General features: G+C 46.4%; 1 protein-coding gene across 1 annotated transcript in view; it reads left to right on the top strand.

Annotated features, from left to right (window-relative positions):
* Positions 1 to 1122: 1122 nt before the first annotated feature.
* LOC146811779 (CD276 antigen-like) overlaps positions 1123 to 24634 on the top strand; it is a 296310-nt gene continuing 272798 nt past the window's right edge. The window contains exon 1 of the mRNA XM_085618764.1: positions 1123 to 1350. The gene's annotated coding sequence lies outside the window, so the exon portion shown is untranslated. The remainder of the gene's footprint in view (positions 1351 to 24634) is intronic.

Genomic DNA, 24634 nt, shown 5'->3' with positions numbered 1-24634 from the left:
TATCTATGCCCTTGAATACAAGCTTTACGTTAACCAATTATCATGTCCTATTATTTCTTTTAAATACCCTGTCCTAGTTCCTTGGTGTTAGTATTTTTTTGTGTTCCATTTATTAGATCACATTTCTCTTTATACTGGTGATGATTGTCATTCCTTAGTATTAGTGTGTTTATAAATTGTTATCGAAATTAATTAATTAATTATACAATTATTTATTTTGGGAATGTTGGTTAATCATATTTATTTAATTAATTATTTATACAAGTATTTATTCTCGGAATGCTGGGCTTACCTAACTTATTTAATTATTATATATTTATTTACATTGGTTTATTTTAGAAGTCTTCGTGGACATGGGAGACCTAGTAGAAATCGTCTTTCACTCCTGGTTCACAAGATGATTGACCCTTTCAGTTTCGTGGTGGTGCAAGTCCTATTTTTTTTCTGTAGATTGATGATCCCTTCTCCCTAGTCCTCTTTCTGTGGCTGTTGTGGGAGGGGTCAGTTTAATGCTCGCCCATTTTGTTGTTTTCAAGTGGAGAATGATCGTGCGAACCGTATCAAAATGAGGATTATAGTGGCAGCAAATAGAGTTCACGACTCGACTAGCAGCTCATAACGGACGCTTTGTGTCTCAGTCATTTCTGCTTGTCTGACTGTTCTTCTGCTGCTTCAGGACGCCCCCTCTGTGCTAGTGAGCGACGCTCTCGCTAAGCGTCCTCTTTCCCTTGTCCCGGTCCTCACGCTACGAGCGCGATCATCACTGCTCCGAAGCCTCTCCTCTTGCCTTCTCCTCTGGCCACTTTACTGGCTGTTCTTCTGCTGCTTCAGGACGCTCCCTCTGTGCTAGTGAGCGGCGCTCTCGCTAAGTGTCCTCTCTTTCCCTTGTCCCGGTCACGTTTCGAGCTCAATCTTCGCTGCTCCCAAGTCTCTCCTCTTGCCTCCTCCTCCCCGGACGTCGCAGGAGCCACCTTCTAAGTTCTCAGCCTGACTCCCTCTCCTCATTTGGTTGAGTTCCCAGGGGTGGTCAGTCAGTCCCTTCTTCCCTTCCCAGTCAGTCCCTTCTTCCCTTCCCGTGTGCATGGGGAGAATGGGGGGGGGGGGGGGAGTATAGACACCCACCTCTTTAAGCCTGGCTGGGAAAGGTCTGCTCCATATCCTGAGTCGCCCGAGAAAGGGGGCAGTACAAACACCCACCTCTTCATGCCTGGCTGGGAAAGATCCGATCTATATCTCGAGTCGCCCTCCTCCAACTTCTCATCGGGTGCTCACCTCGTCTTCGTCCTCATCCCCTCTGGATGAAGCTGTGACAACCCATTCGGATCCACATACCGCCGGGTGCAGACAGCGGTGAGTCCTACGGTCTAACTTTCTCCTCTCACTATCTTGCGATGATTGTGTGTGAGTTTTGCAGGTTGTGTGCAAACTTAGCGGGGATTTTCGCTAAAAAAGCAATCCCCAGCCAGGAGCTCCTTCAAGCTCTTCTTTAACCAGCGGCCATCTTCGACTGCCACTTAAATCCATTTTATCTGAAGACCGCAGTAATTGACGCCATCCTTGAAGCCCAGTGACCTTAGACAATGTCCATCTATGCTGGGCACTACGAGAAATGTGTTGTCTGGTGTGGGGCTCATCCTACTGATCCTCTGCAGGCCGAATGTTGGGGTGTATTATTGTTTGTGTATTGACAGTTATCTGTCTGCTCCATTGACCTTTTTGCATTTACCTGCTCATCCCCTTCTATATCAATCACCTTCTTTTTTTTTAAATCATGGGTCTGACTCGCGTTTCTCCTGAAGCAGTTCATCTTGTCACTCCTTGTCCAACAGCAGAGCCATTTTGCCTACTTGGTCCTGCAAGACTTCCTAATCTGAGCCCAATCATCAGACCCTTCACTGTTGAGAGGTACTGCTGCATACATGCCACCATTTTGGAAGAGGAAAGTGTGAGATTTTTAATCAGGAGAATGTATTTCTCCCATTAATTTCAATTGTGGCCTGCATCAGGTCTATCAGCATTATGGGGCTTACAAGTGTGCTGCTTCATGATGGGATATAAAAAATGTATCAAACAACCAAAGTTTGCCTACTGAGGAGTGAGCCCACAACAGGTGAGTCCTTTGCCCAAACTTCTTTATTGCAATATACAACGAGGAGACTGCCCAGCATCACAAGGAATAGTCCAGTTTTGCCTGACGCGTTTCGTGTCTTTCACACTTCATCAAAGGCACCGGATGCACATACACAGGCACGGCGATTTTCAGGACCACTTTTAAATATAATCCCGCCTAGATTGGGCGTGGCCACCACTGTGGCCTGTTGGATGTTGTAGTCCCGGTATTTCTACAGTGAGATGCCATGTCGGTGTAGCAGTATTAAAAAATATCACCTCAGTGGGTTTGTGGTGCTGGGCTTGGATCCCCGCTGCAACGTAATTTTTGTAATAACCGGCTCCTGTCCCAATTGCAGTGGCGTCGGTTGGCGTCACTGCTGGCATGCTGGAAGCACAGGGGCTCGCTCTGCGACTCAGGCAAAAGCCGCAAAACATCAAACAACCAAAGTTTGCCTACTGAGGAGTGAGCCCACAACAGGTGAGTCCTTTGCCCAAACTTCTTTATTGCAATATACAACGAGGAGACTGCCCAGCATCACAAGGAATAGTCCAGTTTTGCCTGACGCGTTTCGTGTCTTTCACACTTCATCAAAGGCACCGGATGCACATACACAGGCACGGCGATTTTCAGGACCACTTTTAAATATAATCCCGCCTAGATTGGGCGTGGCCACCACTGTGGCCTGTTGGATGTTGTAGTCCCGGTATTTCTACAGTGAGATGCCATGTCGGTGTAGCAGTATTAAAAAATATCACCTCAGTGGGTTTGTGGTGCTGGGCTTGGATCCCCGCTGCAACGTAATTTTTGCAATAACCGGCTCCTGTCCCAATTGCAGTGGCGTCGGTTGGCGTCACTGCTGGCATGCTGGAAGCACAGGGGCTCGCTCCGCGACTCAGGCAAAAGCCGCAAAACATCAAACAACCAAAGTTTGCCTACTGAGGAGTGAGCCCACAACAGGTGAGTCCTTTGCCCAAACTTCTTTATTGCAATATACAACGAGGAGACTGCCCAGCATCACAAGGAATAGTCCAGTTTTGCCTGACGCGTTTCGTGTCTTTCACACTTCATCAAAGGCACCGGATGCACATACACAGGCACGGCGATTTTCAGGACCACTTTTAAATATAATCCCGCCTAGATTGGGCGTGGCCACCACTGTGGCCTGTTGGATGTTGTAGTCCCGGTATTTCTACAGTGAGATGCCATGTCGGTGTAGCAGTATTAAAAAATATCACCTCAGTGGGTTTGTGGTGCTGGGCTTGGATCCCCGCTGCAACGTAATTTTTGCAATAACCGGCTCCTGTCCCAATTGCAGTGGCGTCGGTTGGCGTCACTGCTGGCATGCTGGAAGCACAGGGGCTCGCTCCGCGACTCAGGCAAAAGCCGCAAAACATCAAACAACCAAAGTTTGCCGGTTATTGCAAAAATTACGTTGCAGCGGGGATCCAAGCCCAGCACCACAAACCCACTGAGGTGATATTTTTTAATACAGTGGTGGCCACGCCCAATCTAGGCGGGATTATATTTAAAAGTGGTCCTGAAAATCGCCGTGCCTGTGTATGTGCATCCGGTGCCTTTGATGAAGTGTGAAAGACACGAAACGCGTCAGGCAAAACTGGACTATTCCTTGTGATGCTGGGCAGTCTCCTCGTTGTATATTGCAATAAAGAAGTTTGGGCAAAGGACTCACCTGTTGTGGGCTCACTCCTCAGTAGGCAAACTTTGGTTGTTTGATGTTTTGCGGCTTTTGCCTGAGTCGCGGAGCGAGCCCCTGTGCTTCCAGCATGCCAGCAGTGACGCCAACCGACGCCACTGCAATTGGGACAGGAGCCGGTTATTGCAAAAATTACGTTGCAGCGGGGATCCAAGCCCAGCACCACACACCCACTGAGGTGATATTTTTTAATACTGCTACACCGACATGGCATCTCACTGTAGAAATACCGGGACTACAACATCCAACAGGCCACAGTGGTGGCCACGCCCAATCTAGGCGGGATTATATTTAAAAGTGGTCCTGAAAATCGCCGTGCCTGTGTATGTGCATCCGGTGCCTTTGATGAAGTGTGAAAGACACGAAACGCGTCAGGCAAAACTGGACTATTCCTTGTGATGCTGGGCAGTCTCCTCGTTGTATATTGCAATAAAGAAGTTTGGGCAAAGGACTCACCTGTTGTGGGCTCACTCCTCAGTAGGCAAACTTTGGTTGTTTGATGTTTTGCGGCTTTTGCCTGAGTCGCGGAGCGAGCCCCTGTGCTTCCAGCATGCCAGCAGTGACGCCAACCGACGCCACTGCAATTGGGACAGGAGCCGGTTATTGCAAAAATTACGTTGCAGCGGGGATCCAAGCCCAGCACCACAAACCCACTGAGGTGATATTTTTTAATACTGCTACACCGACATGGCATCTCACTGTAGAAATACCGGGACTACAACATCCAACAGGCCACAGTGGTGGCCACGCCCAATCTAGGCGGGATTATATTTAAAAGTGGTCCTGAAAATCGCCGTGCCTGTGTATGTGCATCCGGTGCCTTTGATGAAGTGTGAAAGACACGAAACGCGTCAGGCAAAACTGGACTATTCCTTGTGATGCTGGGCAGTCTCCTCGTTGTATATTGCAATAAAGAAGTTTGGGCAAAGGACTCACCTGTTGTGGGCTCACTCCTCAGTAGGCAAACTTTGGTTGTTTGATAAAAAATGTATATATATGTTTTTTCCAAACCTGTCTGGAGCACAGAGAAATGGCAGGCAGAGAAAGCGTGACAAAAGTGTGCACTTGCAAGCAGGAGCAGTTTACTTGCAGTGCATAATCCGAGTCACACAAGACCAGTCCCCTCCATCTGATGCTCACTGAGGTATCGTGTTTTTGCATGCAGGAATCAGGGGGTGGAGACTAGCTTTGAAATCGGTAGTCTTCGGCCTCAATAGGGAGGGTTGGTATATATGCTGCTGTCATATCTATTCTAAAGATGAGGAATCTGCAACGTGTCCATCAGAATAAGTTACTTACCTCTCACCCTCAGTAACACTCTTTATGGTGGATACTATGTTTAAACGCAGATTCCTCACTGCCCTCTCACATACCCATTCGGTGGAGTGGACCCCTGACCACTATAATAAGTGTCCAAGTTAGATTGTGGCACACTGTTCCCTACAATTTGTTTGAGTGCTCTGTGTCTAAAGGTGAAAGAAGAAAGCTTTTTGCACGCTCTGTGTCTAAGAGTGAAAGGAGAAAGCTTAAAAAACTGACATAAGCGTGCAGGGTGGTGCTTATGTGCAGTTCCACTCCATCACTTCCGAGGAGATATGGAATCATTACAGAGCCACAAAGCACCACCTATCTGCGCACTGAAGCATTGTGGAAACAATCTACAGATCCATTCTGGTACCTGGCGATATTATAAAGGTGATGAAACTGCAATTAGATATAGTATCCACCAAAAAGAGTATCATCATCATCAGAAACCTATTCTTTTGTGCCATACACTTCATGCCAGATGGTTCAGTGGGGAGTATGTCTTCTGGTCCAGTTTGTCTCAGGTCCTGATACATGCTTCTACTCTAATCCTGCACCTGTCCAAGGTTCTGCAGGTTGTGTGGGAGGATAGCTTGCACATATTTCTGGTTATTCAGGCTGGGTGAAGAAGATCTTGTACATGGCTGGTTGCCACTCAGCATTCTACCTTCTCTTCCCTTCTCAATCAAAGCAGACCTGCTTTTGTAGCAGGATGGCCAGGCCATTTCCCCCAGTTTTCAGAGCCTGGGGTTGCATGCCTGAAAATTGAGTTGTGCAACTAGATTCAATTCACCATCCTAATGAGGGTTGTAGATGTCTTCTGGCACCAAATACAGCTATGTGGGCTGATGGAGCAGATTTGTACAATGATGTGTGTTAGACGGCATTACTACTTTTTCTTCTTGTATGGCCAACATAGAAAGTTGCATTGACCCTTGCAAAGCAGGGTCTGCTGACAGCTACAATTAAAGGCTAGCTGGCATCTCTGTTTGCATTTGTCTTTTCCTAGCCAACCTTCCCTGTTTAGTTACTACCAGTAGCACGTTTTCCAACCGGTTTGCTTTACTTGCTTACTCTCACTCCATTTATTCTTCTTGAACGGATTTGAACATGGTTTTGACTTGCTTGATGGCATTTTCATTCGAACAAAACGCAGTTGCTTAGTTCAGTTTCTTACCCTAAAAACAGTGTTGTTGGTGGTGATTACTAATGGCCGCAGGATCCTGTGAACTACAGGCTCTTTCAGTTTGTTGGACCTTTGCAATTTTCTACCCAGATAAGGTGGTCCTTTGCACCTGTCCCTCCCCCTTACCCAAAGTAGTTTCTGCATTTCATATGGTCACGATTCCCTCCCTGCACTCTCATGCCCACCACTAAAGGGGTGCATAGTGTGTATTTCCTGAGTTATAATAAGATTCCAGATACTCCCCTGCATGCATATCCTGACTTACATCCATTTTGTCACTATTTGGGAATTGACATCCATTCCCAATCCATGCCGGGTTTGCGAAAGCCAGCCTGCTCATGCTTGAAGCCAGCCTGCTAATGTTTGACACTCTGTTGCCTAGAATTCCCTGCTCACTGCTTTGTCTCCACCCATGCTTGTCAAGGATGGTTGGAGGAATTCAGCTCACCTGTGGCTGGCTGCTTCTGCCTGCTCACATCTGATGCATCTGTTACTGTGAGCTCTTTTAATCCCCAGCTCCCTTCAGGCCAAGGTTGGTCATTGTTGCTGTGTATCTCTGAGACCGACCCTTGTTTCAAGTGTTTCTTGAGCTTTTGATATCCTTGTTTCCAGTGTTTCCTGAGTTCTAGTTATTCCTTGTTCTTGAGCTGAAGCGGTTTCCCTTGTTCCTGAACTAGTACTGCCTGCAGTGCTACCTTGACTCCTGAGCCTTAGCATTCCTTGTTCCTGACCTGCATGGGCATTGGCATACCATCCAACCCCTCTGCCTCAATCAGGTCTACCGTTGGAACTCACCTGGGGGCCCTGACCAATGCTCCACTCTTTGTTATGCCCTTTGGCTCCAGTCTATGAACCAAGCCACATTTTTGGCACACACCTAGGGCTTTCTGCTCACACTCTAACCTGGGCTTATAGCTACACCTGTGACCCTCGGTGACAGCTAGCCCGCATCAGAAATTCTTCCTCTGAAGTCCACACACAGACCATCTGACAAAATCAAAGTCACACTTACGCTCTATCTCTAAATCCCTCCCTTGGGATTTCTTGTTTTTAATACCATATACCTCTTTTGGCAGGTTTTGGTGCACGTACCACATGGTGAATATGCCAGGACAGATGTAGTGAATTGCACAACCCACCGTGGTGAGTAACTACACATTGATCTAAGATGTATATGTGTTACCGAAAAAAATAATAATAATAATTTCATTCAAGAAGCTAGAAACTATGTTTGACTCATGCTATGTATAAATAAACTATATATGCATTTGGTGACAACATGCCTTTTTTCTCTAATATAGGTTGATACTGAACAGTCAATACTGCTGGTTCAGTATCATACTTATTGTTTTACCCACGTGTTTTTCACGTGTTTTTCATGTTTTTTCACGTATTTGCACTTTATCTCGGCATTAGCTGAACAATCTGACCCTGAAGAAGGCCGTGACACTATTTAGGTCTTTCTAGCCGAAACATGTTGGCCTAGTGATCTACACATTTGTCTCTAATGTCGGCACTTGTGTTATCAGCTCCTCATTGTTTTTAATCCTGACATCGGGTAGCTGAATAAAGTTACAATATAGCTAACCCTGTATCTAGTTTTAAACTCTCACTTCACAGCACTGCACTCTTTTTATACACACGCCAAGCTCACATAGGGGTTTAGTACACACTGCCTGACTCAAAAACAACATCCCTGAACTCCTCCCTCGTAGAGAGGGGGTTGTAGCCCACATGAAGACTAGGTCTTTCGTGTGAGGCGGCACCCACATGATGAATCATGACTCCTCTGGTGTGTGAGGGGAACCGTCCTGAAAAGGGAACCCCCCCCCCGTCGTGCATGGCAGAGCACATTCAAACAGTTAAGTAACCTCCTCTTAATCTGGTCCCGGGTCTTTTTTCTTGTGTGATATAAGCTTGGTGGGGAGTTAGCTCACGCAGGTCCTTAAAACTCCTCAAGCCCGCAAGTGTATTGAAGATTTCACTGTTGACAACAGGGAATCTACTGTTCACGGGCTGTTGCCATTACCAGAATTTAAAGTCTGTCATTCTTGTGCATCTCCGCCATCAGCTAGTCTTCTTGCAGGGTCTCCCGAATCTACACCCGGCCTGCTGCTTTCAGAGTCTCCAGAATCCTCAGCCAGCCTGCTGCCTTCTGAACGTCCACCTGCAGGTTGCCTGCCATCTGAGCCAGAGGCTACAGCCTGCCTGTCATCTGAGCCTGCAGCCTGCCAGCCATCTGAGCCCGAGCCTGCAGCCTGCCTGCCATCTGAGCCCCAGCCTGGAGCCTGCTGGCCATCTAAGCCTAAGCCTGAGTCTGCAGCCTGCCTGCCATTAGTACATGAGCCTCCAGACTTCCTGCATTCAGAGCCCAAGCCCTCAGCTCACCTGCCTACTAAGTCAGAGTCTCCAGCCTGTCTGAGTTCAGAGCCAGAACTTCCAGCATATCTGACATCAGAGCCAGAACTTCCAGTCTGCCTGCCTTCCAAACCAGAGCTTCCAGGCTGCCTGCCTTCCGAACCAGAGCTTCCAGGCTGCCTGCCTTCCGAACCAGAGCTTCCAGGCTGCCTGCCTTCAGAACCAGAGCTTCCAGGCTGCCTGCCTTCAGAACCAGAGCTTCCAGGCTGCCTGCTTTTTGACTCTGCTTCCAGTTTGACAGCCTTCAGAGGTCTCAGTATGTGTCCATTCAGAGACTAAACCTCCAGCATCAGAGATAAAGCTCTCAATATGTAAGCCTCCAGGGCCTGGGTCTCCTGCATACCCGCTTCCAAAGTCTCCTGCATATGTGTATTCTGTATGTTTTCCTCCAGGGCCAGAACTTCAGGTCTGCTTCTTGTCACCTCCTTTGTCTTCAGCCAGTTTTCCTTTGACCTCTGTGCCTCCTGCCAATCCGTTATCTGCTTTTGAAACAACAGTCAATCTGCTTTCATTTTCAGAGTGCTACTGCAGCCTGTCATCATCTAAACATCAAGCACCTTTGATTCAGGCTCCTTGGTCGCCATTATTGGCTTTGAACTCTTCAGATCTGCATTCTGTTGTGCCTCCTGCATCACAGTGCTTCCCTCCTCAAAGTGCTGCTTTCGATGCTGCTGTTAATTTTCAGCCTATTGTCCTACCCTCCAGAATATCACGGTTTTCCTGCAGTCCTCTAGTATCTTGCACTACATCTATGATGGAAATAGACTTACTTCTTAGGAGCAAAGGCTTTGAATTCAGTTCCAGATTCTGGGGGTCTTTGGAGGGGGTGTACTGTCATGATTCGCTCCCTGCACTCTTGTGCCCACCACCAGAGGGGTGCATAGTGTGCCTTTCCTGTGTTCTAATACGTTTCCAGACACTCCCCTGCATGCATATCCTGACTTCCATTCATTTTGTCACTATTTGGTAATTGAAATCCATTCCCAATCCATGCCGGGTTTTGTGAAAGCCAGCCTGCTCATGCTTAAAACTAGCCTTCTAATATTTGACACTCTGTTACCTAGAATTCCCGGCTCACAGCTTCGTCTCCACCCCTGAAGGTCAAGGATGAGTGGTGGAATTCAGCTCACCTGTGGCTGGTTGCTGCTGCCTGCTCACACCTGATGCATGTGTAACTGTGAGCTCTTTTAAAACCCAGCTCCCTTCAGGCCAAGGTTAGTCATTGTAGCTGTGTACTGGTGAGACCGACCCTTGTTTCCAGAGCTATTGATATCCTTGTTTCCAATGGTTCCTGAGCTTTTGATATCCTTGTCTCCAGTGTTTCATGAGCTTTAGTTATTTCTTGTTCTTGAGCTGAAGCAGTTTCCCTTGTTCGTGAACTAGAACTGCCTGTAGTGCTACCTTGATTCCTGAGCTTTTGCTCAATTCCTGTTCTTGCTACAGCACTGCCTTCAGTGCTACTTTGTTTTCTTGACTCCTGATTCAATACTATTCTTGTATACCCCTGTAGCCTCCCCTTCTGTATATCCTGTTCCAGTCCCTGCTTTTCTTCCCATTTCCTTGGTTCCAGTTCCTAGTTTACTCTCTTTATATTCCTGCTGTCTTTCTTCTATTACCTTGTATGTTTGTTACTTGTTTTCTGCCAAGTGTGCCCTGTGATTTCCTTCCTTTCCTGTTTAGCACTCCTCCTTGCTAGCTCCTTGTCTATTGTGCTTGTGTTTAGTTCTACCCTCTTGCTGTTACTGCCTTGCGCGTTCCTGTTTGATCACCAGGATCCGTGGGCCCAGCTGACTACCTAGGTGGTGTTTCTTGTTCACTGTGAATATTGTCTTTGAGTTACATTTATAACATCACCTTTGGTATCAGCTACACAGACTCTGCCTTTGCATGCATATCCTATATGTGGTCATTTGCAGTCAGTATCTGTCACAGCAATTGTGGGTGAGGAACTTACAGAGCTTCAGCCTTACCGTGTGGAGCTCCCGAGTGCTTTACCCCACATTCCCTTTATTGTTAATGTTGTTTTATATATAAGTGTATTGCACATCCGTCTTGGGTGTAGTGATTCTGAATGATGAACCGCCTCATGTGTGCCTGACCTTTCTGAGTCTTAGCCATCTTGTTCACTTGCATAGGCTTCCCCTCTGGAACCCCTTTTCACCTCTGACTTCCTGTGTGATCCTGGGCAGTGTTGTACTCCTTTTCCTGCTTCATTATCTACACAGTCACTAGTCTTTGCCCAAGTCCCTGACTGTGTCTCAGGCAGTCCCAGACAGTCCCTGACACATATGGGCCAGTCTATTACCCTTGAATATTTTTCACTCCTCCTTATCCAACCAAGTAGGAAGGATTACTGCAAAGGCTGGACCGCGCATATCTGATGTCGCATGCAACAGGCAGATTTGATGACCAGCTCTTTTGTGGCCTTGGCTGGAGCTGAAACAAGCAAGGAAGTGACTTAATGCACCATTTCACGTTGGGACATCATTTGTATCCAGCTGTGTTATGCCCTAGACAAGAAAGACCATCCTAATTGCATTCATAATCATTCTACTAGCTGCTTCCAGGGCTCTTTCCAGCGGCATCCCACCTGCTGACATCTGCTAGGCAGCTTTGTGTTTATGAACCCTTTTGTAAAACAGTAGTCTAGCATCTCAGGCATGCAGTGACAGGTCCCTTCTCAAGCTCTGTTTCATGATTTCCTTGGTTAAGCGACACAACTCTGTCCCACCTCAGAGGAGGTATTGCTTTGGGTCTCATTCATAAGGTGAGGAATCTGCAGGAAGAATTATCCATCGGAAGAAAAAGTTACTTTCCTTTAGTAATGATATTTCTGGTCTATACATAAACTTCCCAAAGATTTCTCACCACGCTGATGAGCTAGTGCTGTGGTTAACAAAATTCCAAGGTATACAAATAATGTCAGGCAATCCATTTGTCACTGTTGTGGCTCTCTAGGTTTCTCTCTGCAAGCCTTGATGGGGCGCAGAAAAAATATACCTGAAACTGACAGTGCGTAGATGAACGTCTAATATACTCCATTGATATCTGGAAGTGAAGTCGGGAATGGAGAGGCACTGGGGAGATGTTACTGGAGAAAATGTTTCTGGATCACTCTGGAAACAGTACTAGGCCTGGGCAGTAAATTCCATTCCGTTCGCGGACTTTGCGGAATTTGGGTAATTTCGCATTCCGCGGAGAATGCGGAATCACCCAAAATTCTGCGTTCCGCGGCTTCGCAGAATTTTTTGCTTGTTCACGTTCTCAAAATGCGTGTTCACGAGATATTTCCCCCCGAGCACGCCAACAGCGTTCGCGAACAGGAAAAAAGCATGGCGAACAAGCAATTCCGCGTGTTCGTGGAATTTCTGCGTGCTCCCTTAGATTTTTTACCATTTCGCGAAGCTTTGCATAGTGCGACTACGCAAATTCCCCCCACCCCTAAACAGTACTCAGTTGGTGAGGAATCTGTGGGAAGATTATATGTCTGCCTGAAATACGTTACTGAAGGTAAGTAATTTTTCTTCAGGGCCTTAAACTTACAAGTGTTAAAAGTCACTGTTCTGTGAACTATCCCAGAATGCACAAGAGCCAGTGCTGGAACACCAAGAAGTTTACTCACAGATCACTTAAGAAGAAAGACCAAGGAGAAAGGAAGAAGTTGACAGAAAGTGATGCACGCAGAAGGCTGCTGGATGCAAAGTCTCACCAACCTATGTACTAGGTGTGGGACTTGTGTCCCAAAAGGGCTATGCATTTCTGATGCACCATCAAGACATGAGCATCATTCTTGCCAGTGATAGTCTCCGATGTCCCCCTGGGTGCCCCCTGGGGGTTAAGAGGGTGGATCAGGAGAGTGTGGTCAAAAGGGTTAAGTTATTATAGTCACCATGGGGTTACCCCTGATCTCAAGCAACACTTCATTCAAGTGATACAGGTTTTTTTATATTTAAATGTACAAATAGCACTAACACGATAAAAGAAAATTAACTTGCAGTTGAAGTGAAGACATTATGTGGAGGGAAATGGGCTTACGCTAACATTATTCAATACACGCCTCTAATTCAAAATAGCAAACTCTGCTTGAAGTCATCTTACAACATACAGTCATCTGTTCATTCCTCTCTCACGCTGCACACAGACGATTTTTTTGTGTGGAGTTTTATATAGCACGAACATGACCTGAAGATATCGGGTATCAGAGCGCTTTACACGAGCACCAGTTGCATTACATTCATTTTTGTTAGGCACCGGGAGATGAAGTGATTTTCCCAGAGTCACAGAATGTTCCGTTCCTGCAAAGGCTCGAACCCGGTTCTCCAGATTTGTGGTCGACTGCCCTAGCCATTAGGCCAACTCCTCTCCCTACTTATATGAGTAACTTTGAAAACACTGCTTTGAGATCTAATGGCACTTTCCCAGGTACAGAATGATGTTCTTTTCTTTAGGACTCTGTAGCACACTGGACTATCCACAGTAAATGTTCCAAGGCCTCACATACTGGAGCCACAATGGGATTCTTGTGAGAACTTGTTTTTGTATGCTTTGTAAATGTTGATGTGCCTGAAGAGCACCAGGGATAGGAATTACCATAAGTAAATGTATGGGATTATGCCAACAAATGTGATTTCAGAAACTGTACTGTTCTCCTTTAATCACATCAGTCCAATTTGTGTGATGCTTGTATAATTGTATCTATGTTTTGGTCTCATTGTATTTGTATTATAAATAAGGCTCCCCGTTTTCCGTTTTTACGGATTTTTACAGATAAATACAGATACAGACAGAAAACAATGTGTTTTCTGTCAGCATTTATTTTTAAAAGTGGATAAATACTGAAAATTGTGCGTCTTTTATGTGACTCTCCGTGCTGTCTTTCATGAATTATAGGCCAGTAGCTAAGCAGATGGTCAGCATGGAAATTAAAAAACAGGATGACATTTCTTTAAATAATGGCATTGTCAACATACATTTATGGTATAATGCTAGCATTTACCAGTGGATATATGGTTATGTAATATTTGCCAGCTTAAATAGCTAAAACACAACAGACATCAAAGTATAAGTGCACAACTATTAGTTAAATAAATATGGAAATGTACAGTTCTGCAACTTTATTTATACGCAAAACGCAAAGTAAATACAGATAAAATGGCCCAAAAATAAATATGGATAAATACAGATGGAAATGATAAAAAAAATAAATGCCATATAACCGGGAGCCCTAATTATAAAAAAAAGCCCTTTCCTGAGGGTGTAGAACTCACTCTCCCTTGACTTTTAAGAGGCAGCTCCACTTCGATCTGACCTCTTACTTTATACTTAATTTATTTCTATAGAGCTGAACTGTATTTGGGTCTGCGTATTCACTATTTGCATTTTATTCTCAGCATCATGCCACTGATTGATTGAGTGACTCCTGACCATTTAATTTTGCTTTCTGTAATGAATTTACATTTTTCCATCAATTGTTATGATTTGATTACAATACTTATCAGTCTTCATTGTAAAGACTAATGTGCTTTACACTAAATTCTGAAATGTTATTGAATATTTAATTTGATTGTTGACCAGGGCCAGTTAAAGAACCACAAAATGCCGAGGGATTAACACCTCTCCCGGTCCACCAGAAGTACTTTAATTTGACACATTAGGAGAAAAATAGCTAATATAAATTCCATAATTCTGCACAAGGGTATCTGATAGAGACTTCTAGCCACCGATTCCTTACCTTTGAATTTCCCAGGTGTTGGAATGGATCCAGAAGTTTTTTGTGAGCAGTACCCCTGCGTGCCTGTAGGTGGGGTTGATCGGTTCCGTGCGCTTCATCGGCGTTGTCCGCATCGGACGTGACATCCACGGCACCTATATAGGCTCCAGCTAGGCGCTCTCACTTCAGTTCTTTTCTTTCCGCGCCAGCCAGCACTGATCCGGAGAAGAGCTACCCCTTAGTCATTTTTTTACTTGATTTTTTGAAATATTTTCTCCTAGTGTGATAGGATATGTCATCAGGAAGGTGGGTTTTGTGCCTGTCACCAGCCAATGTCAGTGACAGACCCACACCTAGGCTGTCTGTGGTGTCTTGAGCTCTACCACAAGTTTGCCGGGCCATGAACCCAAAGGCTTTGAGGGAGCGGTCCCTGAAGCTCATGGCAGCCCAGCATGCGACTCAGTAAAAAGCAAGGTCCCAGTTGAGGTTGCTGCTACAAGTCCTGGAGGAGACACTGGCAATCGTCTCCCAGGCTGTTGGAGACAGGAGAGACGCAGCAAAGTTTTCTATTCACTGTGGATTGGACACAACCATCTCACTGAGTGGTTTCATGGATGGTGGCCCTGAGGTGCCACGCCTGGTTGTGGACGACTGTCTTTTTGGGGATGTACAAGGTTCCCTTATGGACAAGCCCTTCGATGGCACCTGTCTCTTTGTAGAAAATGCAGATTTGGTGTAGGAGCGCATTAAGGACACGTCAGGCTTAGGCCAAGTCCTTGGGTCTTTCGGCAGCCCCACGTCACCGCCAATCTGCCTTTTGCTCCTTTTGTGACTACGAAAGGGGGCTTCCAACTGCAACAATTTCCCCCCAGCCACAGTTCTGCGCATGCTCCCCAGACTCTGCGTGGACGAGAGCATGGTGCCCACAGACCTTGTGGGTCAGGTAGCCAGCGGTCTGGTCCGTTCACCACCTCCCCGGAAGCTGCAGCCTCTAAATCCTCCTAATCTGCCCCTTATTAATCATGGGCATGCCAGTTAGGAGGCAGGATTTGTTATCCCCTGCCCCACTAGCAATCCATACTTCAGACAGAAAGTCTTGCAGATTGTCCAAATGGACTACGCCCTCCTTCGAAGTTACCCCTCCGTCCATGCCACCATCTCACGACCCGCTGACCGAGGATAATTTGTCCTTGCTCCGCAAGGAAGTCATGGTTCTCTTGGCCAAGGGATCCATAGAGAGGGTTCCGGTGCTATTCCAGCTACTTTCTGTTGCCCAACAAGGACAAAATCCTTTGTCCTATCCTATATCTACGAGTCCTCAACTTCTTTCTCAAAAACTAGAAATTCAAGATGCTCACGCTAGCTCAGGTCATGTCTACCCAGGAGACTGGATGGTAGCATTGGACTTGCAGGTCACCTATTTCCACATTCCTGTACTGTCTGTCCACCGGCACTACCTGCGGTTTATGGTAGACCACGAGCATTTTCAGTTCACTATGCTCCCCTTTGGCCTTACCAGCACCCCTCTTGTATACACCAAGATGATGGGAGTGGTTGCAGCTCATCTGCAGAGATCAGGGGTGCCAGTTGTCCCCTATCTCGGTGACTGCCCGTTAAAGGCGGACTGGCCCTAGTTGTCTCCCACCTCTAGACTACAGCAAACCTCCTGCACTTGCTGGGGTTCACTATCAACATGCCGAAGTCAACATCTGACTCACTCTCAGACACTCCTTTTTATTGGAGCTGTTCTGGGCACAGAACAGTTTCGGGCTTATCCTCCCGAGCGGTGAGTCCAGGATATTCAAGCTATGATACTGTTGTATCAGTATCTATTCTGGGTTTCAGTGAGACTGACTCTGAGGCTACTGGGCCTCATAGCCTCCTGCATCTTGTTTGTGACACATGCCCACTGGCATATGTAGGCTGTGCAGTGGGACCTGAAGTTCCAGTGGGCGCAGACTCCGGGGAATCTCTCAGAGATGGTCCAGATCTTGGAGGAGACTGCAAAAGATCTGCAGTGGTTGCCAACAAACTGTGATTGGGATAGAGACAGACCCCTGTCCCTTCCCCAGCCAGATCTGACAGTAGTGACAGATGCGTCACTCCTGGGATGGGGCATCCATCTGGGAGAGGTGGAGATCAGGGTACTCTGGTGGAATCCAGACTCCGCATCAACCTTCTGAAGCTCTGTGCAATCTGACTAGCATTGAAAGTCTTTCTACCCTCCATCAAGAGAAGGCTAGTACAGGTGTTCATGGACAACACCATTACCATGTAGTACTGCAACAAACAGGGTGGTGTGGGGTCGTGGACCCTCTGTCAAGAGGCCCAGCGTCTGCGGAAATGGCTGGAACAGGAGGGCATATCCTGATGGTTCAAAACCTGCCGGGTTCCCTGAATGCCAGAGCGGACGATTCAGCCATTGATGGCTAGCGGATCACGAATGGGATCTTCATCCGGAGGTGGCGTAAGGTCTCTTTCAACAGTGGGGAGAGCCTTGGTTAGATCTGTTCGCCTCTGTTGAGAACGCACAATGTCAGCAGGTGTGTGTGCTTGAGTTACCAAGGCAGCTGTCACTTGGAGATGCTTTTCGTCTCAAGTGACGCTCAGGCCTCCTGTACGCCTTTCTACCCATATCACTCCTGCCCAGAGTTCTCAAGAAGATCAGTAACGACCGGGGCCAAGACATCCTTGTGGCTCCAGAGTGGGCAAGGAGGGTTGGGTATCTTGAGCTACTGAGCATTGCAATTGATCCTGTGATTAGGCTGTCCCTTCAAATCTTCTGTCACAGCAGCATGGGAGCGTCCTCCACCTGAACCGGTCTACTCCCCATTTTCTTGGGTGGTGATTGAGCAGCGACAGCTGACAGCTTTCGATCTTCCTCCCGAAGTTTGTAATGTAATTTTAGCAGTTAGGCGTCCCTCCACCAAGACCGTATATGCCGGCCATTGGAAGAAGTTTGTAGCATGGTGTGCAGAAACATTAATTGATCCCCTTTCCGCCCCCCTTTCGAAAGTCTTATTCTTTCCCTTGCCCATCAGGACTCTGCTCTGGGCACCCTTAAGGGATATCTTTCTGCCTTGTCTGCCTTCTTGCAGCTGTCTTAGCCACCCTCCTTGTCTAAATCCCCAATTGTACATAGATTTTTGAATGGTCTCGTCCACCTCTTTGGCCATTCATTATGCCTCGAGTGGGACTTTAATTTGGTTCTCAGTTTTTTTATGTCTGCTCTTTTTGAGTCTCTCGACAACTTTCTCCTCAGGCTTCTCATAATACAAACAGCCTTCCTGGAACCAATTGCATCTGCTAGCAGAGTGAGTGAACTGCAGGCCTTATTATCTAAGCTGCCTTTTTTCTCGGTCTATCCTGAAAGACTGGTGATTCGCACAAGGGCCTCCTTTCCACTGAAAGTGCTAACTCAATTTTATGTGGGACAATCAATCATCAGCCTACCTTTTTCACCCCTTCACATCCCTTTAAAGAAGAGGAGCGACTCCATCTTCTGGACTCTAAAAGAGCATTGTCATTCTACCTTGACTGCACGCGAGAGTTCTGAGTGGACAACCAACTCTTCGTGGGGTATTCTGGTGTGAAGAAAGGTCTGTCAGTGCAGAAAGGAACCATCTCTTGCCCAATTGCGCTCTGCATCAAAATCTGCTATGCACTGTCCAAGAAGCAACCTCATGAAGGTTTGCGAGCTCACTTCACCAGAGCTAAAGCTGCAACCATTGCGTTAGCATGCGGCATTCCGGTACTGGATATCTGCCAGGCAGCAGTGTGGGCTTCCCTGCACAGGTTCACCAAACATCACTGTCTGGACAGTCAGGTCCATATAGAAGGGCACTTCGCCCGTTCGGTCCTGCAGGACTTCCTTGTTTGAAATTGATCCGCAGAACCACTACCAGGGATGGCATTGCTTGGGTACATATTCAAAGGTAAGGAATCTGCATCCAGAAGTCTCTTTCAGATGAACAATTTACTTACCTTTTGCCCTGCAAACAGATTTCTAGGGTCAGGACTGATCCCTTTCAGGGCACTAGTTTATCCACACCAGTGTCAGTGTTCTTCATGGCTCCCCACTTATGGCATGGAATGTTGCGAAAAGTAACTGACGTCAGCATGCCTAGGTGGTACCTATATAGGTGCTGTGGAAGTCACTTCTTGTGTGGACGACGCTGGTGACGCATGCAGAGCAGATCAACGCCACCTGCCGGTGTGCAGGGGTACTGATTAAGTAAAATTCCCGAATCCAGTCTGACGCCTGGGAAATTCTACGGTATGGAATCTGCGGCTAGATATAGTCTCTACCAAATAAGGCGTTACCAAAGGTAAATAACTTGTTCATTAACCCCTTCTGTGCCCATGACGAGATAGTCTCGTCATGGAGCGCGGTTGCGCTGTGCCCATGACGAGACTATCTCGTCATGGACCCCGCCCGCTAATGAAAGGGCCGGCACAGGAGGGGGAAAGGGCGGGGCACTCAAGGGGTTAAGGTGGAAGGACAGCAAATCCCTATATCAGGCCCTGCGTCACATCCGTTGTTAACAATTTAGTTTTTATATGGAAGGGCACTGGAAAGCCAATTTGAACTCAATTGCATGAGTTTAACTTTGACTCCAACCTTCATCCCTTCCATGCCTGCAGCCCACATGGGTCATGAGAAAGTGGGGCGTATGGAGACTGTCAGCTCAGGAGCTCCCAGAAAGGCCAGTATGCACCAATGCCCACTAAGCAAAAAGAGCCCTGCCCTTAGCTGAGGGCAGGGCCCAGGGGCACACTACATCTACACAACATCCACAGGGCAGTGAGATCACTGTCTCTACCTAGGGTTGCTACCCAGCCAGTATTGTTCAAGTTAAATTCAGGTCTGAGTTAGGCCTGGGTGGTGAATTCTCCTCCATTCACGGAGTTTGCTGAGTTCTCTGGGCTCTGCGGATCACTCAGAGTTGCAAAAAACAAGTTTTTTCCCTTGCTGTCGCCATCACCAACGGTAAGTTGGTGGGCGAGCGAAATCCACTGCTAGACCACCTCCCAGCGAGATTTCTCAACGTGGGTGGTCGTGACCGCTTGCGTTGAGCAACCTTCCTTTTGCATTGAGGAAACTGCCACTTGAGTAGAAAATCAACTCAAGCAACAGAAAGAAGCAGCACCCTTTTTCGCTGAGCATGGTGCTGTTTGTGCTGATTATCCAGTACAGGACCAACAGCAGGTGCTAAAAATCAGCGCAAACGGCGTGATCTAACGCACTTGGCCACTTGCAGGCCTTCGCGTAGGATTGTGGAAGTTTTGGGTCACTTCGCAGAGTTCCGCATAACTCTGTGAACTCTGCCCAGGCCTAGTCTGAGGCCAGTAATTATTTAAGACCGCCAATGCACTGCTGGTTTTTCTTTGTCTTTCCCCCATCTGTGTTCACTTGCAGCACCTACTATCCTGGCTTTATTTCCATGATTTACTGTGTTGTGCAATTTGAACTTTGACTGTGTTATTTTAAAGTATCTGGGGCCTGTAACTGACACGTAGCCTAGTTGCTAGGTTGTTTACTTTTTGCTTCATTACAAAGAAAATTACACAAGATAAGATTTTCAAGCCCATTGTGCATCTGGCAGAGATCAAGAGGCAGAATTGAGAGATGGAGAGAGGCTGCAAGTGTGTTCTGGTGAGCGATAGCTGTGTCAACAATGCATACATGTTAAAGCATTTTTAACTGTTGGATCACTTCAGCCCTTGATAAAATTGCCCCGATGAAGACTATGAAACTGGTCAGGAGTAAACCGTCAGCCCCTTGGTTTACAGAGGATCTCCGTACGGAGAAGAGCCTATGTAAGAGGCTGGAGCATGCCGGGCGAAAACACTGAGCCTGTGGCCAAGTGCGCATATAAAGTAGCGCTAAGAAAATGTCATAGTCTAAAGCGCAAGACCATTAGGGACTTTGTCGCCAATCAGATCAAAACCTCTGATAACTCTGAGAAAGACATTTTTAATATAGTCCAGGGTTTTATTAAACCTCATGCTCTGAAGACTACTATTTCTTCATCAGTGACTCTCTGTAAAAAGTTAGCTTCTTTTTTCAGACTAAAATCCAGGATATTTATTCCTCCTTTTCACTCTTGGGACCATTAGATCTCCCACCTCATACACTGTGTGGGACAAGTATATGTCTTTCACCCCTTTGGTCTAGAAGCATCTCTGGGGGAACTGAATAAAATCAAATCAGGCTCCCCGGCAGACCCTTGTCCGGCAAGATTCTTTAAGCTACTAGCCCCTTGGCTCAATCCTGCATTGAACGCTATTTGGAAATCCTAGTTAGTGATGGGTATTTACCCTACCAGCTGGAAAAATGCATTTGTTCAGCCAATTCTTAAGAAGGAAGACGCTGATCCAACACAGTCTAAAAATTTTAGGCCAATTTCTCTCCTCCCTGTCCCGGCTAAAGTTCTAGAAAAGGAAGTCCAGAAACAACTAGGGGACTTCCTAGAGTCGAATCATCATCTGCACGACTCCCAGTCTGGATTTAGATCCGGTTACAGCATGGAAACTGCTTTGTTGGAAGTCGCAGAGACTATCCGTGAAACCTTAGATCAAGAAGCTGTGCGATGCTGGTGCTGCTGGGCTTATCCGCAGCTTTTGATACGGTGTCGCACAGGATTCTCTTAAATAGACTTAAATGTCAGGGGTGACGGGAACGGTTTGGGCCTGGTTTTGCTCTTTTCTAGAGGGGTGCACACAGCAGGTGACCCCCCATCCTCATGTTTCCACCCCTACCCCCCTTGTGTGAGGGGTCCCACAGGGCTCAGCCTTAAGTTCAATGCTTTTTAATGTCTACCTCACCCCCCTTGCGGCAATTATTGAGCAATATTGGGTGAAGGTCGTCTCGTATGCTGACGATACACAACTGGTGTTCTCGTTTAGAGATCACAGCGAGACGGCCTTGGTCAACTTTAAGCAGTGTCTTCTGAATATCTCGTCACGCATGACGGAGAGCTGCTTAAAACTGAACACAGAAAAAACTGAGGTCCTGTTCTTCAACCAATCTACCACTCCACCGCCAGAGCTCTGGTGGCCAGCTGAGTTAAATCCACCCCCTCTTCCAGCTGCCTCTGCCAGGAATTTGGGCTTCAAGTTTGATGCGCAGTTGACTGGCAAAGTGCAAATTGCACATGTCTCCGTGCAATGCTTTTGGAAGTTGAAGGCTCTACGGAGCTTCCTTCACTATCTGCCCATGGACTGTAGGAAGACTGTGGTGCACGCATTGGTCACTTCCAAGCTTGACTATGCGAACAGCCTCTATCTGGGGCTGCCTGAGTATCTGCTCAGAAGGCTGCAGATTATAAAAATGCAGTGGCTAGGCTTGTTCGGAATGTGCCAATGCGCCACCACATAACCCCCCATCTGTTCAGTCTACATTGGTAGCCCGTGAAAAGAAGAATAGAATATAAAGCACTCACTTTGGCCCATAGTGCAATGAATGACACTGGTCCGCAGTATTTGAGGCAAAGACTTCAAAAATATAGTAAGAATAGAGTACTCAGATCTAATGACCAGAATCTTCTGGTCATTCCACGATTTGCGAAGGCCAGGACTGGTGGTCGGGCCTTTGTGGTTACAACTGTGACACTCTGGAACTCTCTGCCTGAACATTTGAGGAAGGCCAAATAGGAATCCATGTTTAAGAAAGCTTTAAAAACATGGCTCTTCATTCTTCCCTAATCACTCTGCTCTCCTGACTCCACGCCTTAGGTCAACTGCACTACTAGCGCTGGGACACCTCCGTCGGAGGTAGCCGTGCACTCTACAAGCTGCAATAATAATAATAAGGGAAGGGCCACATCTTTTACCAGTACCCCCCACTCTACATAACTCTAGACCGAATTTCTAACTACAGTTTTGACTTATGCTGCAATGTTGTTGGAGAGATGCATTGAAGGAGGGAAACAAATCAGTTATGTTAGAGTTATTAAACTAGGTCTTGAATAAATGATCATACATTCTTGAGAGCATGGGCAATCAAATGTGATAATATTTCTGATTCATTGGTTATTAGTACTGTGTTAATATTACATTTCATTAATTATCCTTTGATATGTTTAAATGATCCAAATCAAAATGGAAGATCTTCCTGGAATCATTCTGAAGTCATCTGATAACTTCAGCTTGGCAATTCCTGTAATTATCTGGTGAAGTCAAACCATCATGAAGCATGTGTATAGGTCAAAATATTTAAATGAGATGATGACAAGGGTCATCACATAAAACTACTTGAAGGCCCAATTTGTAGATGCTAAACTCACAAATGCTATTACTACTAATAATGATAACGCATTAGAATGAGCCTTAAAGACTGATTTGGTTTACTATCAGTGAGTGGATAGTTACATTTTTCAACTGCTGCAAATCCTTCAAGATGCATTTTTATTGATTCCTGTTTGGACAAAACATAGTTTTATAGATTTTACAAGAAAGAAGGTGTTGGAACTGGATCTTTCTGGTTGACTGAGGCCGTGCCCTTGCCATGGAAAACCTACCGCTCCCGTCAAGGGTGGGTGATTACACTTAATGTATAACCTGCCTCACGCTTAGGTAGCTTGCCACTGAGAAGTCGGGCTTATCACAGAGGCAGTGTTTAAATCATTGGCACAGCAATCTCACACAATAAATACAATGAGCATCACAAAAGAGACTTCACATGTGGTGTATGTAAATAAAGTTTGTGTTCAACACACACATTATTTAATACAAAATTAACAATGTATTTCTGGGCATAAATCACATTTAGAAATATTGCTACCAGTAGTCAGCCCAACCATGCTAAAATAACATCAATAGTATGCACACTTGGTAAAGAGCCTGCTTTAGCCCCAAGCACCCTTATGTGGTGCAAAACGTTCTCAGAACTAGGCTCACCATGGCAAATATTACCATTCAAAACCACACACTTATAGGGTGCACCCCAGATCATGATATCATCAAAAATGTGTACACACAGTTAATTGCAACACTTTTAAACAGCACCGTGGGCCAAGGCGGCACAGGTAAAAAACAATGTTAAATGTAGAATTATTTTGGCAAGGAATCAACGTGTAAAGCAACATAACCGTACGGTGTAATTAATAACAGGCAGTCCTCATGCAGTCACCCCCACAGCACCGATACGCGGAGCCATGGATATCAGGCAGGTCTGTATGGAGAGCACACAGCGCCATAATGCGATGCCACTGATATCTGGCAGATCAGTTGATAATACAAATGTAGACCCCCATGACCCAAGGCCTCCTTCACCTTACCACGACTACCCTACTCCCACAGATTGGAGATAAGCGACCTGTCCCCCCGAAACTAGGTCGATTGCGACCAAAGTTGCACTTAGTCAGGGTCCCAAGGAAGAAAGTGGGGGAAGGTAGCAGGGCCAATTAGGAGGCAGTCGACAAAAGGGGGTCTGGCCGCCATTCAGGAAGTTCAGCCATGTGTTGCGTAGGAGAAGTGGGCTGAGAGCGATAGTTGTTGAATGAAGGCACCAGGCAGCAAAGCACTGGGACATGCAGCCTCTTGACTTGCTTCCGATTGCTCTCAGAAGCGTTCCTTAGCCCAGTCAATTACTCTCACCACCCAGGCTGGTTCCGGACAATACTACCTGGCAACACAAAGTGGTTGGGAAGAGTTAGGGGAGGGCAGTTCATCTGCCACACTGAGGGATGAAGCAGGGTTGCCTCTTGGAAGAACGAGGCACCCGGTCAGACACAAGTTGATCAAAGTGGGGGAGAGAAAAAAAGAAATTAAAGATCCAATCTACTATAAACTGGGTTGTTGATCAACTCTAATATCTCCTCACTAGCATGCTTCTGCACTATTGACAACCCTAAATACCACAGCCACTGATTATTGGCACAATATAGCCCATTAGGGACGAATGTTGTCACCTGCCACACATGCATGGTTTGAGCAGGTTGATCCTTTATTCAGTAGGTGGGATCTTTAATTTGTTTTTTCCTCCCCCTCTCTTTTCCCCCCCTCATCTTTTCTCCTTTCCTAGCTGGCAACATTCTCTCAGGAATAATTCCTCATGTCCTGATGATGATCCCTAGATGATGTTAGGGGATCGAAACGTCATTGACCTCAGTACCATGATTTAAATTGCCATAAGAACGTTTTGGTATAGAATGCTATGGGCTTTTCACTTGTGCTAGAGATGGG

The sequence above is a fragment of the Triturus cristatus genome, chromosome 7 (genome assembly GCF_964204655.1).
Source record: "Triturus cristatus chromosome 7, aTriCri1.1, whole genome shotgun sequence".
NCBI classification, from domain to species: domain Eukaryota; kingdom Metazoa; phylum Chordata; class Amphibia; order Caudata; family Salamandridae; genus Triturus; species Triturus cristatus.
Note: the sequence above shows the minus strand (reverse complement) of the source record. Positions and strands in the feature narration are given on the sequence as shown.